Here is a 13,098-nt window from a genome sequence, read left to right as displayed (position 1 = left end):
CGTTCAACCTACGTCCAACATTGATTTCTGTTGTTATTTCACGCAGTGTTGCTTGTCTGTAGGGACTGACATGTCTACCCAAACGCCACTGCTCTCGATCGAAAAGTGAAAGCCGCCGGCCATTGCGTTATCCGCGGTGAGAGGTAATGCCTGAAACGTGGTATTCTCTGAGGTGTGCGACCATTTGCCACGCCGGACGTTTGCCACGATTTTACCTGCTCCGTAGGGTTGGGTCCCTTATCTCCCCCTCCTTCTCCTCATCATCGCTGTCGCGCAGTGAAGATACTTATTAAACCTTTCTGCTGGTTTACTTCACATAGGACCAGAATCTCTTGGGATTTTTCGCCACATTTCTTGAGAGACTTTCGTTGTGGAAACTATTAAATGCATCTCACATGGAAATCCGCACCAAATTTCGAGCCTCTTTAAAACTGTGCCAGTATTGGCGGTTTTGCGTTCGTCTAAATTATACGTGCCTTTTTCGGTGCTCCTGCAGCAGCTTTCTGTCGTGTTTTGTGTACCATGGGGGATCAGTTCCGTCTCTTATTAATTTATTTGGTATGAATCTCTCGAGTGCTGTTGGTACTATTTCTTTAAACTTAAGCCACATATGGTCGTCATATGTTTGGAAGGATTGTAGTCTGTCTCTTAGAAAGACGTCAACCGAATTTTTAGCTGCTTTTATAAATAGATATATTTCGCGTTTAGTTTTGGTGAATTTCTTTGTTACGGAAATGAGCCTCGCTACGACTGTGTGTTCACTAATACCTGTATCCGTCGTGATGCTCAGGATTATTTGTGGTTAAGAGGTCAAGTGCGTTTTCGTAACCATTTACAATTTGAATGGCCTCGTGAACTAATTGTTAAAAATAATTTTTAAAAAAGCATTTAGAACAGTTACGGAAGTTGAAACTTCCTGGCAGTTTAAAACTGTGTGCCGCACCGAGACTCTTTACTCGAGTCCTTGGCCTTTCGCGGGCAAGTGCTCTACCAACTGAGCTACCCAAGCACGACTCACGCCCCGTTCTCACAGCTTTAATTCTGGCAGTACCTCGTCTCCTACCTTCCAAACTTCACAGAAGCTCTTGCCCGCGAAAGGCAAAGGTCTCGAGTTCGAGTCTCGGTCCGGCACACAGTTTTAATCTGCCAGGAAGTTTCATATCAGCGCACACTCCTCTGTAGAGTGAAAATTTCATTCTAGAAACATCCCCCAGGCTGTGGCTAAGTCATGTCTCCGCAATATCCTTTCTTCCAGGAGTGCTAGTTCTGCAAGGTTCGTAGGTGATCTTCTGTGAAGTTTGGAAGGTAGGAGACGAGGTACTGGCAGAATTAAAGCTGTGAGAACGGGGCGTGAGTCGTGCTTGGGTAGCTCAGATGGTAGAGCACTTGCCCGCGAAAGGCAAAGGTCTCGAGTCTCGGTCCGGCACACAATTTTAATCTGCCAGGAAGTTTCATATCAGCGCACACTCCGCTGTAGAGCGAAAATTACGGAAGTTGATTTCCATCTACAATAGGGTCTGAAAATGTATTTTTGTCAACATACGGAAGGTAGATTGAAGTCACTGTCAACTGTAATTGTATGAGTAGCGTACCTATTTGTGGTGAGACTCAAGTTTTCTTTGAACTGTTCAGCAACTGTTTCATCTGAGACTGGGGGTCGGTAAAAGGAGCCAGTTATTAATTTATTCCGGTTTTCGAATATAACCTCTGTCCATACTAAGTCACAGGAAGTACCTGCTTCAATGTCGCTTGTGAGCTGGAACACACATTACATTATTTTTCCTTAAGTTGTGCGTCTTGTTTCTGTTGTAGTGAAGATCATTACAATTACGGCTTTTCTCTCAAAAACCTAGGGTGCTTTTACTGTGACCCCGTAAATACCAGAGCTAAACAATGTAGAACAACAACGTACGTTACAAGCATAGCATTCTGTAATACTTCATTTCCTTATTTCTAACATTTTAAAATTGTACGTCGACTTTAGATGTGTCAATCATAGATGTTCTTATCTCTATGTAGTGAACGTATTTTCAGTCATGTTTTGAACATTGTCCCGTTACGCTCTATTAACTAATGTTTCACCGCAAGGGATATCGGATTTTAGAGAGTAAATTAATATGGAGTATGTCGTTCTTCTTTTCAAACATTCACATTCCCATTTCTTCTTTCCTTATTGTCTTTTGGGTATGCAGTTGTAGTAATTAAAGTAGGCACAAATGCAGTGATCAAAAAGAAATGATTAGCGTACATTCACATTCTCTTTACATCGTTCCTTACTTGGTGCTCCCCTGCCGATGGAGTGTTTCTATCGCAATCAGTAAGCGTGAAAGGAAGCTACCGTACAGACAGAGGGATCTATATTTATACTTGGCAGAACTAATTACATACTGACATAATCGTCGGTATAGCTTTCGTTTCCTAAAAGTTATAAATATTTCGATTTCGGAAAAGAAGTTCCCTTACGTAATGGTTGTATCGTCTAAGATGTGGAGACGGCGGTTTGAAAGCGGACAGAAGTAGTATGAGGAAGGGCGTCCCGTACCTGAGGGATCGCTACTCAAGCTACCTGGCGAAGGGGCAAGTGTGGCAAATGTCCGGCATTCTTCTCTGAAGCCTCTTCACACCGTGGATCTGGGAATATTGAATTTCCTAACGATGTCCCGTGCGTCTAAAGTACGCGTCATTTACGATGGCGACCGAGTTTAGGTTCGTTCTGCGCATCTGACATCACAAAGCACAGTCAGCCAATGAACAGAGAACGACGTTGCCAGAGCTCGACTGCAGTGCAGAGCACAGACGAGTGTCTTCAGTTTTAGAAACGTTCAGTCATAAATAAAGTAATTGAACAAAAGCAATGTCTTGGTAGCAGAAATTCTTTTATAGAAAGTTTGGAAAAAGCATTCTTTATACCAATTGCTTCATATTCTATTAATTAATTAAACCAAACAAGTAATAAGCCTCCTAATTTAGGCGATAACAAGGAAAGGTGTTTGTATCATTCTCTCTAACCGCTTTTTAGCAATAAAGAACAGCGGTAATTGTTTATTTCTTATTGTACTTCGACGAAACGTGAGTAATTCACAGTTTACCAACAGTGTTTGCCAGTACTTTGCCTCATATTTTAAAATCCTCCAGGAAATCTGTTGGGTGACAAGCTGTGTTAGCACAATGGTTAAAGTGTTTGGCTGCTAAGTGAAAGGTTCTGAGTTCAAACCTTGTAGAGTGCTTAATATTTTCTTTATTTAAAAACAATATCGAAGTGTCTTATTTCATGAATTTTATTCGTTTGAATGACATTTTTTGAAATTTCTAGTGGCAACTAAAATCGACCATAAGGAAAGTATACGCTATGGACTTTTACCTCTGCAAACTCTTCAAAATTTCGTGCAATGGTTTACTACATTTAATGCTGCACAATAACTGCGTTGAACATCGAAACAAAATTAAGTCATTTAAGGGGGGAAGGTATCAGTCATGAAGATGTGTAAAAATCAAATTTTTGGACGATATAGTTTTTGTGAAATCGAATGATAAGTGTGTCAAAGCAGTCGGAACACCATGTGTCTGCACAGGCGAGCAGTGCAGTGATGACAAAATCGCGCACAGCGCGGAATGCGGGGAGCACGTCTCTGTAGCAGCGAAAGGGTTAATGCGCCCGTGGTGGCTTTACTTCATAAACTGCGCGCTCCCCCCTAAACGTAAGTTTGCGTACCACATTGGCACGGTATCTTTTAAACGAAGTGTAGCCAACGAAAGGAAGAAAATAGCAAGAATCCTCCGAAAATTTCAGGTAAAAGTGGTTTTCCGCCCACCATCGAAGATTGCGGACCTTGTGGGATCAGTTAAGAACAATCTGTTACTACGAAGGCCGGAATTTGCAAGATACCGTGCCAATGTGGTATGGCTTACATAGGTCAAACCACACACACCGTGAAAGGACGCTGCACTAAACATCAACGTTACACCCGCCTTTTACAGCCAAGCAAGTCCGCTATTGCTGAACATTGTATTTCTACTGGAGATTCAATGGAGTATGAGAAAACAATGATTTTGTCCGCAGCAACGTCATTCTGGGACTATATTATTAAAGAATCCGTAGAAATACGACTGGTGGAAAATATGTTAAACCGTGACAGCGGCTACCAGCTGGACAGTGCATGGAATCCCGTCATCTCCACGATTTGCTCAAATCGAAGACGACAGCCGTGGCAAATAGCAACGCAGAGGGCGACTGAGTTCCGCTATTCCACCAGCGAGGGCGCTGCCACGGGCAGTGTGGTTCAACTATCAAGTTTTCGACGCATGCGCAGAATAGTTACAGTACGCTATATACTGCGGAACGGAGGACGTTTTCGCCAGTCTGACGGCTCACCTGAAGATGACTGGCAGGTGCCTAGTTGAAATATCGTGCGAAATATTGAACGACGACCGGCTGCAAGCCCGAAATTTGAACAGTCACTTCGCCGGGAAAATTTTAAAATTCACACGTCGGAAACCTTTTCACATGAATTACCTGAGTACAAATGACAGTTCCGCCAATGCACTGCCCCTTTGTACCTAGAATACGCGATACCACCGCTATCTGCGTCGGTGCACACTTTCGTCACTTCAGTGTATGAATAGGCTGGCGCAGGATGGACTTGGGGATGGAAGTGCACGAAACGAGACTTCATCTCGAACACTACAGCAGCAAGTGAGGTGTCTGTGCCCTGTGGGTGGGGAGTAGTCACTTAGCGGCAGGTAGGCTCGGCCTGCCGGTGGGCGGTCCCGCGAAGGCTGACGCCGTGCCTCAGCTGTGACAGCGGCCCGCGCAGCCCCCGCCCCCGCACCGATGCCGCCCCCGCGCCGCCCCGCCCCACCGCCGCCCCCCTCGGCGTTTAATCTAGAAAATTGCCGCAGCGCGTCGCTCGTTCGTTTCCATTAGCGTCAGGCGCCGCCGCTGGGGAGCCCGTGCCGGCCGCCGCTGCCACTACTGCTGCCGCTGCTGGCCGCCGGGGCCCTGCCGTCTGGGACCGGGTTCGAGCTCCGGCCGCAGCACTTTCTGACCACTGGCCGACTCCCCTCGCTGTTACGCCTGATCGATATGCTCGCCGACGCTGATCTCCACGTCGTAACAGTGCACACCGAAGTTTCCCTTCCGACCTTCGTCTAAAAGCATTCTCACGGAACGTCAAAGCCGAAGTGGACGTGGAGCTGTACTAGTTTTGTTTTGTGTTAGCAGAAGAGCCAACATCGTGTTACGAGTGGAGGCCGAAATGCACGCGTTTTAGCTCACGCAGGCTGGCGTGAGGAGGGAAGAACTATACTGACGTGAGGTCTGGAACATGACTAGGAATGAGAATTCAGAAAGCGGACGTAATTAGTTTGATACTTAACTTTAATCCATTAATGATGAACGTCGCTCTTGACGGTACATGATTCACAATATTATCTGTTCAGAATACATTCATAGTAACTGAATATGGCGCCTTGCTAGGTCGTAGCAAATGACGTAGCTGAAGGCTATGCTAAACTGTCGTCTCTGCAAATGAGAGCGTATGTAGACAGTGAACCATCGCTAGCAAAGTCGGCTGTACAACTCGGGGCGATTGCTAGGGAGTCTCTCTAGACTAGACCTGCCGTGTGGCGGCGCTCGGTCTGCAATCACTGACAGGGGCGACACGCGGGTCCGACGTATGCTAACGGACCGCGGCCGATTTAAAGGCTACCACCTAGCAAGTGTGGTGTCTGGCGGTGACACCACGGTTTCTGGCGTCACTTCCTGTTATTTTACGTTGAGGAAGCATTGCTGCACGTATAACACAAAATAGGTTCTGCGATATTTCCACAAAACGCTCCAAAACTTTGTGCCAATAACAGGCATGCACGTTGCGTACGTCACAAGATGAACTTGGAAGACGCTATATTGGATATCGTCGTCCGTTTAAACCTATATATTTGGTTGGTTTTATGCGCTTACGGAAAAAAATCATAACACCAACAAATAATTAGATTAAAATCAACAGTCAAGATCGAAATAAGATTCGTTTATTTTTAAGCCATCCTCACAATGTACGATCGTGTGTGGGGGGGGGGGGGGGGAGGGGGGGATTGGGTTGTTTGGGGAAGGAGACCAGACAGCGAAGTCATCGGTCTCATCGGATGAGGGAAGGACGGGGAAGGAAGTCGGCCGTGCCCTTTGAAAGGAAGCATCCCTGCATCTGCCTGGAGCGATTTAGGGAAATCACGGAAAACCTAAATCAGGATGGCCGGACACGGGATTGAACCGTCGTCCTCCCAAATGCGAGTCCAGTGTCTAACCACTGTGCCACCTCGCTCGGTTACGATCGTGGTATCACATGAAAAACCGTGGAGCCGCCAGCACCAGTCATTGGGGACCCAAAAATTCTGAAGCCGCTTGTAGCATAAGCCGAAACCGGTCAATAAACAAATGTTTTTGCGATCTAGAGCCGGCCGCTGTAGCCGAGCGGTTCTAGGCGCTTCAGTCCAGAGCCGCGCTGCTGCTGCGGTCGCACGTTCGAATCCTGCCTCGGACATGCATGTGTGTGATGTCATTAGGTTAGCTGGGTTTAAGTAGTTCTAGGTTCTAGGGGACTGAAGACCTCAGATGTTAAGCCCCATGGTGCTCACAAGGGAACCTCCTCATCGCACCCCCCTCAGATTTAGTTATAAGTTGTCACAGTGGATAGGCCTTGAAAAACTGAACACAGATCAATCGAGAAAACAGGAAGAAGTTGTGTGGAACTATGAAAAAAATAAAAAAATATACAAACTGAGTAGTCCATGCGCAAGGTAGGTAACATAAAGGACTACCTGAGCTCAGGAGCGCCGTGGTTAGCGTGAGCAGCTACTGAGCTAGAGGTCCTTGGTTCAAGTCTTCCCTCGAGTGAAAAGTTTAATTTTTTATATAGTCAACTTCGCTATCCAGAATTCCAGAACATGTTCAGATTTGCTTGGACGTATGCAGCATTTGACGGTCTATACACGGAAAAATTTGAAAACGTTAAAAACATCTGTTTTGACAGAGCACAGGGAAAACTGTGCGACTGTGAAACTGTTGCATTCATTTGTTGCAGTTTATGTGACAAACTTTTATGTTTTCACCACTTTTTTGGGAGTGATTATCACATCCACAAGAAAACCTAAATCGGGCAAGGTAGAAGAATCTTTTTACCCATCCGCCAAGTGTACAAGTTAGGTGGATCGACAACATATTCCTGTCATGTGACGCACATGCCGTAATCAGTTTCGTATAGAATATATCAGACGTGTTTTCCCGTGGAGAAATCGGTTGACCTATGACCTTGCGATCAAATGTTTTCTGTTCCCATTGGAAAGGCACGTTCTTTCGTCTACTAATCGCACGGTTTTGCGGTGCGGTCATAAAACACAGACACTAAACTTATGACAGTAAACAGAGACGTCAATGAACGAATGGACAGATCATAACTTTGCGAAAATAAAGAAAGTAAACTTTTCACTCGAGGGAAGACTTGAACCAAGGACTTCTCGTTCCGCAGCTGCTCACGCTAACCACGGGACCACGGCGCGCCTGAGCTTACTCTATCCTAGATGTTGCCTGTCTTGCTCATGGACTACTCAGTTTGTATATTTTGCTTATTTTTTTCATAGTTCCACACAACTTCTTCCTGTTTTCTCGATTGATCTGTGTTCAGTTTTTTTTAAGGCCTGTCCACTGTGCCAACTTATAACTAAATCTGAGGGGGGTGCGATGGGGAGCTTCCCTTGTCAGAGCCATTTGAACCTTTTTTTTATCTCGACTGTTGTTTTTAACGTAAGTATAGCACCAGATCGCTGCACGTCACAGAAAATGTTGTCTAAATTTATGAAAAAATAATTAATGTAGAATAATGAAATTTTGGGAATATGTGTGTCTAGGAAATATATGTAAATGATTAACATTGCAGGATAACACTTAAATATAAGCGTGAGATAAGTCATTACAAACTTGAAATGCTGCTACCAGCCGGTATCTACCGCCGGAACGTTGAATTCAAGTTTGCAAACATGCAGACCCTGTGTTGTACAGATTCACGATGTCAGTTTGTGAGATGAAGTTCCGTTACTGATGCACTTGGTCGGCCAATACAGGTACGGTTAATGTTGTCTGGGGATCACACTCCTTAGAGCACGTTGGGTTACAACAGCGGTATGTGCTGGAAAACACCCAGTGAAATGCTGTTCATGAATGGTAGCACAGGAGCTAAAATTATCAGATTTATGTACAGATTTGCTGTCAGGAAGCATGGCATTACCACGAGAGTGCTCCTGCTGTCATACGAAATCGAACCCCGGACCGTAACTCCAGTAGTAGGCTGGCACGCAAAGGGCTTGATTGCAGGTCATCAGCTGGCCTTCTAACCAACACAGGGCCGTCACTGGCACCGAGGCAGAATCAGCTTGTCCTAATCATCATCATTTCATCCCCATCGACGCGCAAGTCGCCGAAGTGGCGTCAAATCGAAAGACTTGCACCAGGCGAACGGTCTACCCGACGGGAGGCCCCAGTCACACGACCACTGAAGTCGCCTATGGCAGTGGTTTGGGGTCATGGTGTCTGCCTCTGTGCTATCCATGAAGTAACTGATTTGTAACAGTTTCTTCTGTCACTGTGTTGACAACTGCTGCTCAGAAATGGCTCTAAGCACACGGGACTTAACATCTGAGGTCATCAGTCCCCTAGACTTACAACTACTTAAACCTAACTAACCTAAGGACATCACACACATCCATGCCCAAGGCAGGTTTCGAACCTGCGACCGTAGGAGCAGCGCGGTTCCGGACTGAAGCGCCTAGAACCGCTCGGCCACAGCGACCGGCTGCTGCTCAGACTGCTGCAGCATACGCATACGCAGTACGATGCGTCAAATCCATACGCCGAACACGATGGTCTTCCTTCTCGATAGCGCCACCTGACCAGTCTTCTTGCGACCGTACGTTCTCGTTACCACTGCGGCCAACAATCATGTACAGTCACTACATTCATGCCGAGACTTTCTGCACTACTGCACGACATCTTTGAAACTCAGTGAGGTCTTGATAACGGCGCCCTTGCTCCTTAACGGTATCCCTGAATAACATCGACTCATCACGTCTATTCTCAAAGGTACCTGACGCTCACGACCGTTACAGCGTGTATTTAAGGCAAACCTGATTCGGATCCTCAGAGTCGCACTACTAGGGCCACTTTTATGCTACTGGCGCGGAATTCGAACAGAAGTCATCTTTCACATGTAGAATACACCTGCCAACTTTCGCTTAAGTAGCGCAACTCCTTCGTGGTGCTGCGATTTTTTTTCCGTTAGTGTATTTCTCGTTGAGGAGGCATTGCTGCACGTTAATCACAAAATGCGTTCTGCGATGTTTCGGCGAAGTGCTACAGAAATTGTACCAATAAGAGGCAAGAACCGCCCTCAGAGTATCTCCTCCTCCGTTCTGTACCGAACAACCCGCAAGGAACTTCGTTTCCGGATGAAAATACTTTCCCAACATGGCTCGAGTAGTTTTTAGCCTCAAAACGACGTGATTATTACAATCACGCAATCGAGAAATTACCCCTGCGTTGGTAGACCGTTGTAAATTGAGAAGGAGAATATATTGTTGGTAATTAAAGTCTCTGCTATGTGCACATGTTGTGTTTATTAAGCTGATGGAAAAATGCTGCGAACATATGCACGAAACTTGCAGTTTCGTAGTAAGAAGGCTAGACATACAAAATGATTAAATTGTTAATTTTGTGGTATTAAAATCCATAGCATTTTAAGGTAAAATTTATATAAACGTCAGTTTTGCATGTTTTCAGTGCAGAGCCATGCGTTTTCTGATATTCAAGAGCGATTTTAACCAAAATATCGAGTGGTGCGCATACGCTGTAGCTTTTGGTGACTTTTGTAGGCCAATTTGAGGCTGTTTCCCGGCTCGATAGACCACAGGTGTCGTATGTAAGTTTATTCGTCTCTCATTCTCTGTGGTACGCAGTAAACCGTTATTATTTACACCCTATAGTTCGGAACAATAAATGAAAGAATATGACAGGAATCCAGAAAACAGACGGTGATACCTGTTAGAATATCAGTATTGTTTCCAGAAGCTCCGCCGTTGTTGGGAGGGAGAGGAGAAGGTGGAGATGGGCTGTAAAGTTGTGAAAGGGTGCGAGGATTGATGGTTGCTGTCCTGGCAGGCGTAAGGCGCCCGTCAACTGGCCGCCGTGTGGCGTAGGGGGCGAAATTAAAGACGCACCGGGTTCGCGTGAAGGATGCCGAAGCAGCCCCTGGGAGAACACGGCGCAGCTTATAACAGCGGAGTCATACACATCTGCAACAAATTGGCTCCAGTATTAAGCCGCAAAACGTCCTACCTTACTATCAACATCTACGAAGGGCGTTCAGTAAGCAATATATATATATATATATATATATATATATATATATATATATATATATATATATATATAATTTTTTTTTGCAGACAATTTTGTAGGTGGGGCAACCACAGCTTCAGCTGAAGCGGTTACTAATACCCAAGATGAACAGATTTTTTTTCCCTGTAAGCAGGCAGGTTTTTTTCAGGATTCCAATACACCATATAACTCCCCACTCTTTTGGCTGCAAAACCTTATTTTTCAATATAATCTCCGTGAAATTCGACGGCCGTACGCCACCTTGCTGAGGAGAGCCTGTATGTCCGCGTGGTACTACCGGTCGTTGTCGCAGCCAATGTCTTGCTGCATCAATAAACTCCCTATCATCCATGCACTGCTTCCCGCGGAGTGCATCTTTTATAGGACCAAACAGATGGAAGCCGGAAGGTGCGAGGTCCAAGCTGTAGGACGGATCAGGAAGAGCAGTTGTGATGATGACAGACGCCTCACCCAAGAACTCACTGTGTTTTTATTCACTGCCAGGTCTCCGTAGACAATCTGCAAGCGACTATGAATATCTGCGATGCTCTGGTTTTCCGCCAGTGACAGCCGTCATCGTGCAACGCACCTCCACTGCAGACGCCATATTTAAGGCTACATACGAGGGGCGTTTGAAAAGTCCGTGCAAAAATAAAAACCACTTACGTGTTTGGGGTAAACCTTTTTTATTTTTCGACATAGTCTCCTTTTAGACTTATACACTTCCTCCAATGCTGTTCTAATTTGTTGATCCCTTCCGAATAATAGGAATTGTCCAAGTCTGCAAAATAGGTATTAGTTGCTGCAATCGCCCCCTCGTTTGAATAAAATGTTTGTCCCGCCATCCATTTCTTCAAATTGGGGAACAAATAGTAGTCCGAAGGGGCCAAGTCTGGAGAATAGGGGGGAGGGGGGGGGGGAGATGTGAAACGAGTTTGAATCCTGTGTCCATTAATTTTGCGACCACAACTGCTGAGGTGTGTGCTGGTGCATTGTCGTGATGGAAAAGGACTTTTTTGCGGTCCAATCGCCGGCGTTTCTCTTGCAGCTCGGTTTTCAAACGCTCCAGTAATTGTTTTACCCTTTTTCAGATAGTCGATGAGGACTATCTCTTGTGAATCCTGAAAGAGAGTCGCCATAACCTTTCCGGCCAAAGGACTGGTCTTCGGCTTTTTTGGTGCAGATTCTCCCTTGCTAAAGTCCGCAGCTCGTGGTCGTACGGTAGCGCTCTCGCTTCCCACGCCCGGGTTTCCGGGTTCGATTCCCGGCGGGGTCAGGGATTTTCTGTGCCTCGTGTTGACTGGGTGTTGTGTGCTGTCCTTAGGTTAGTTAGGTTTAAGTAGTTCTAAGTTCTAGGGGACTGATGACCATAGATGTTGAGTCCCATAGTGCTCAGAGCCATCTCCCTTGCTAAACCATTGTTTAGATTGTTGTTTGGTCTCAGGAGTATAGTGATGTATCATTCTTTCATCCACAGCGACGAAACGACGCTTAAAGTCCTGCGAATTCTTCCTGAACAGCTGCAAACCATTCTTGCATTACTTGACACGATTCCGTCTTTGGTCAAGCGTCAGCAATCGCGAAACACATCTTACGGATAGCTTTCTCATGTCCAGATGTTTATGCAAAATATTATGTACCCGTTCATTCGAGATGCCCACAGCACTAGCAATCTCACTCTCCTTAACTCTTCTGTCATCCATCACCATATCATGGATTTTATCAATGATTTCTGGAATCGTAACCTCCACAGGGCGTCCAGAACGTTCAGTATCACTTATGCCCATATAGCAACTCTGAAAATTTTGAAACCATTTACAAACTGTTCTAATCGAAGGTGCAGAGTCACCATAATGTTTATCAAGCTTCTCTTTTAGTCTCCTGAGGCGTTTTACCTTTCATAAAGTAATGTTCAATCACCACACGAAATTCTTCTTTGTCCATTTTTAGACAATCACTCGGCTTCCTTGATTCACACGAATGCCAAACACAAAGAAATAGACCAATATGGTTGAAACTGGGTGTGCGTTCTTTCCAAAGATGCTACTAACTAAACATGACCTCGATACGCGCCGGTGGTGCCATCTCTCTGATTTGCACGGACTTTTCATACCCCCTCATATAGTGCTACCACCTATCAGAAGTTCATGAAACAATAGGGGCTGAAGCGGGAATATTACACGCTGTCACACAACGAATTCTGCAGTTTTTCAACCGAAATTGGACAGGGAAAAATGTGTTGCTTTACTTATTGAACGCCCTCCCCCCACCCACCCCCCGTACATATACAGACATACTCCACGAACCACTGGAAAGTGCGTGGCAGAGTGTACCTAATATGATAGAACATGTTGGGGTCTCGTTCCGTTCCAGTTGCGTATGGAGCGCACGAAGAATGACTACGTATCTTACTCTGTGCGTGCTGTAACCATTCTGACCTTGTCGTTGTGTTGGTTACGGTAGGAGCTGACAAATACCTTTGTTTCTCAAAATTTTGTGCGAAGTGTTTGGCGAGATGTTAAGCGTCCGCAATTTCACGATTTTCAACATTTCTGTGAGTCAAAACTGTGACTACTCGTACAGGCCTTCTTTTTATACCGTTCCTCCTGGCTGTATGGGTTCCAAACACATGAGCGTTGTTCTGAGATGTGATGCACTAGTTTTTTTATAATCTGTCT

The sequence above is a fragment of the Schistocerca serialis genome, chromosome 7, assembly GCF_023864345.2.
Source record: "Schistocerca serialis cubense isolate TAMUIC-IGC-003099 chromosome 7, iqSchSeri2.2, whole genome shotgun sequence".
NCBI classification, from domain to species: domain Eukaryota; kingdom Metazoa; phylum Arthropoda; class Insecta; order Orthoptera; family Acrididae; genus Schistocerca; species Schistocerca serialis.
The sequence above is the reverse complement of the archived record's forward strand: the minus strand, read 5'-3'. Positions refer to the sequence as shown.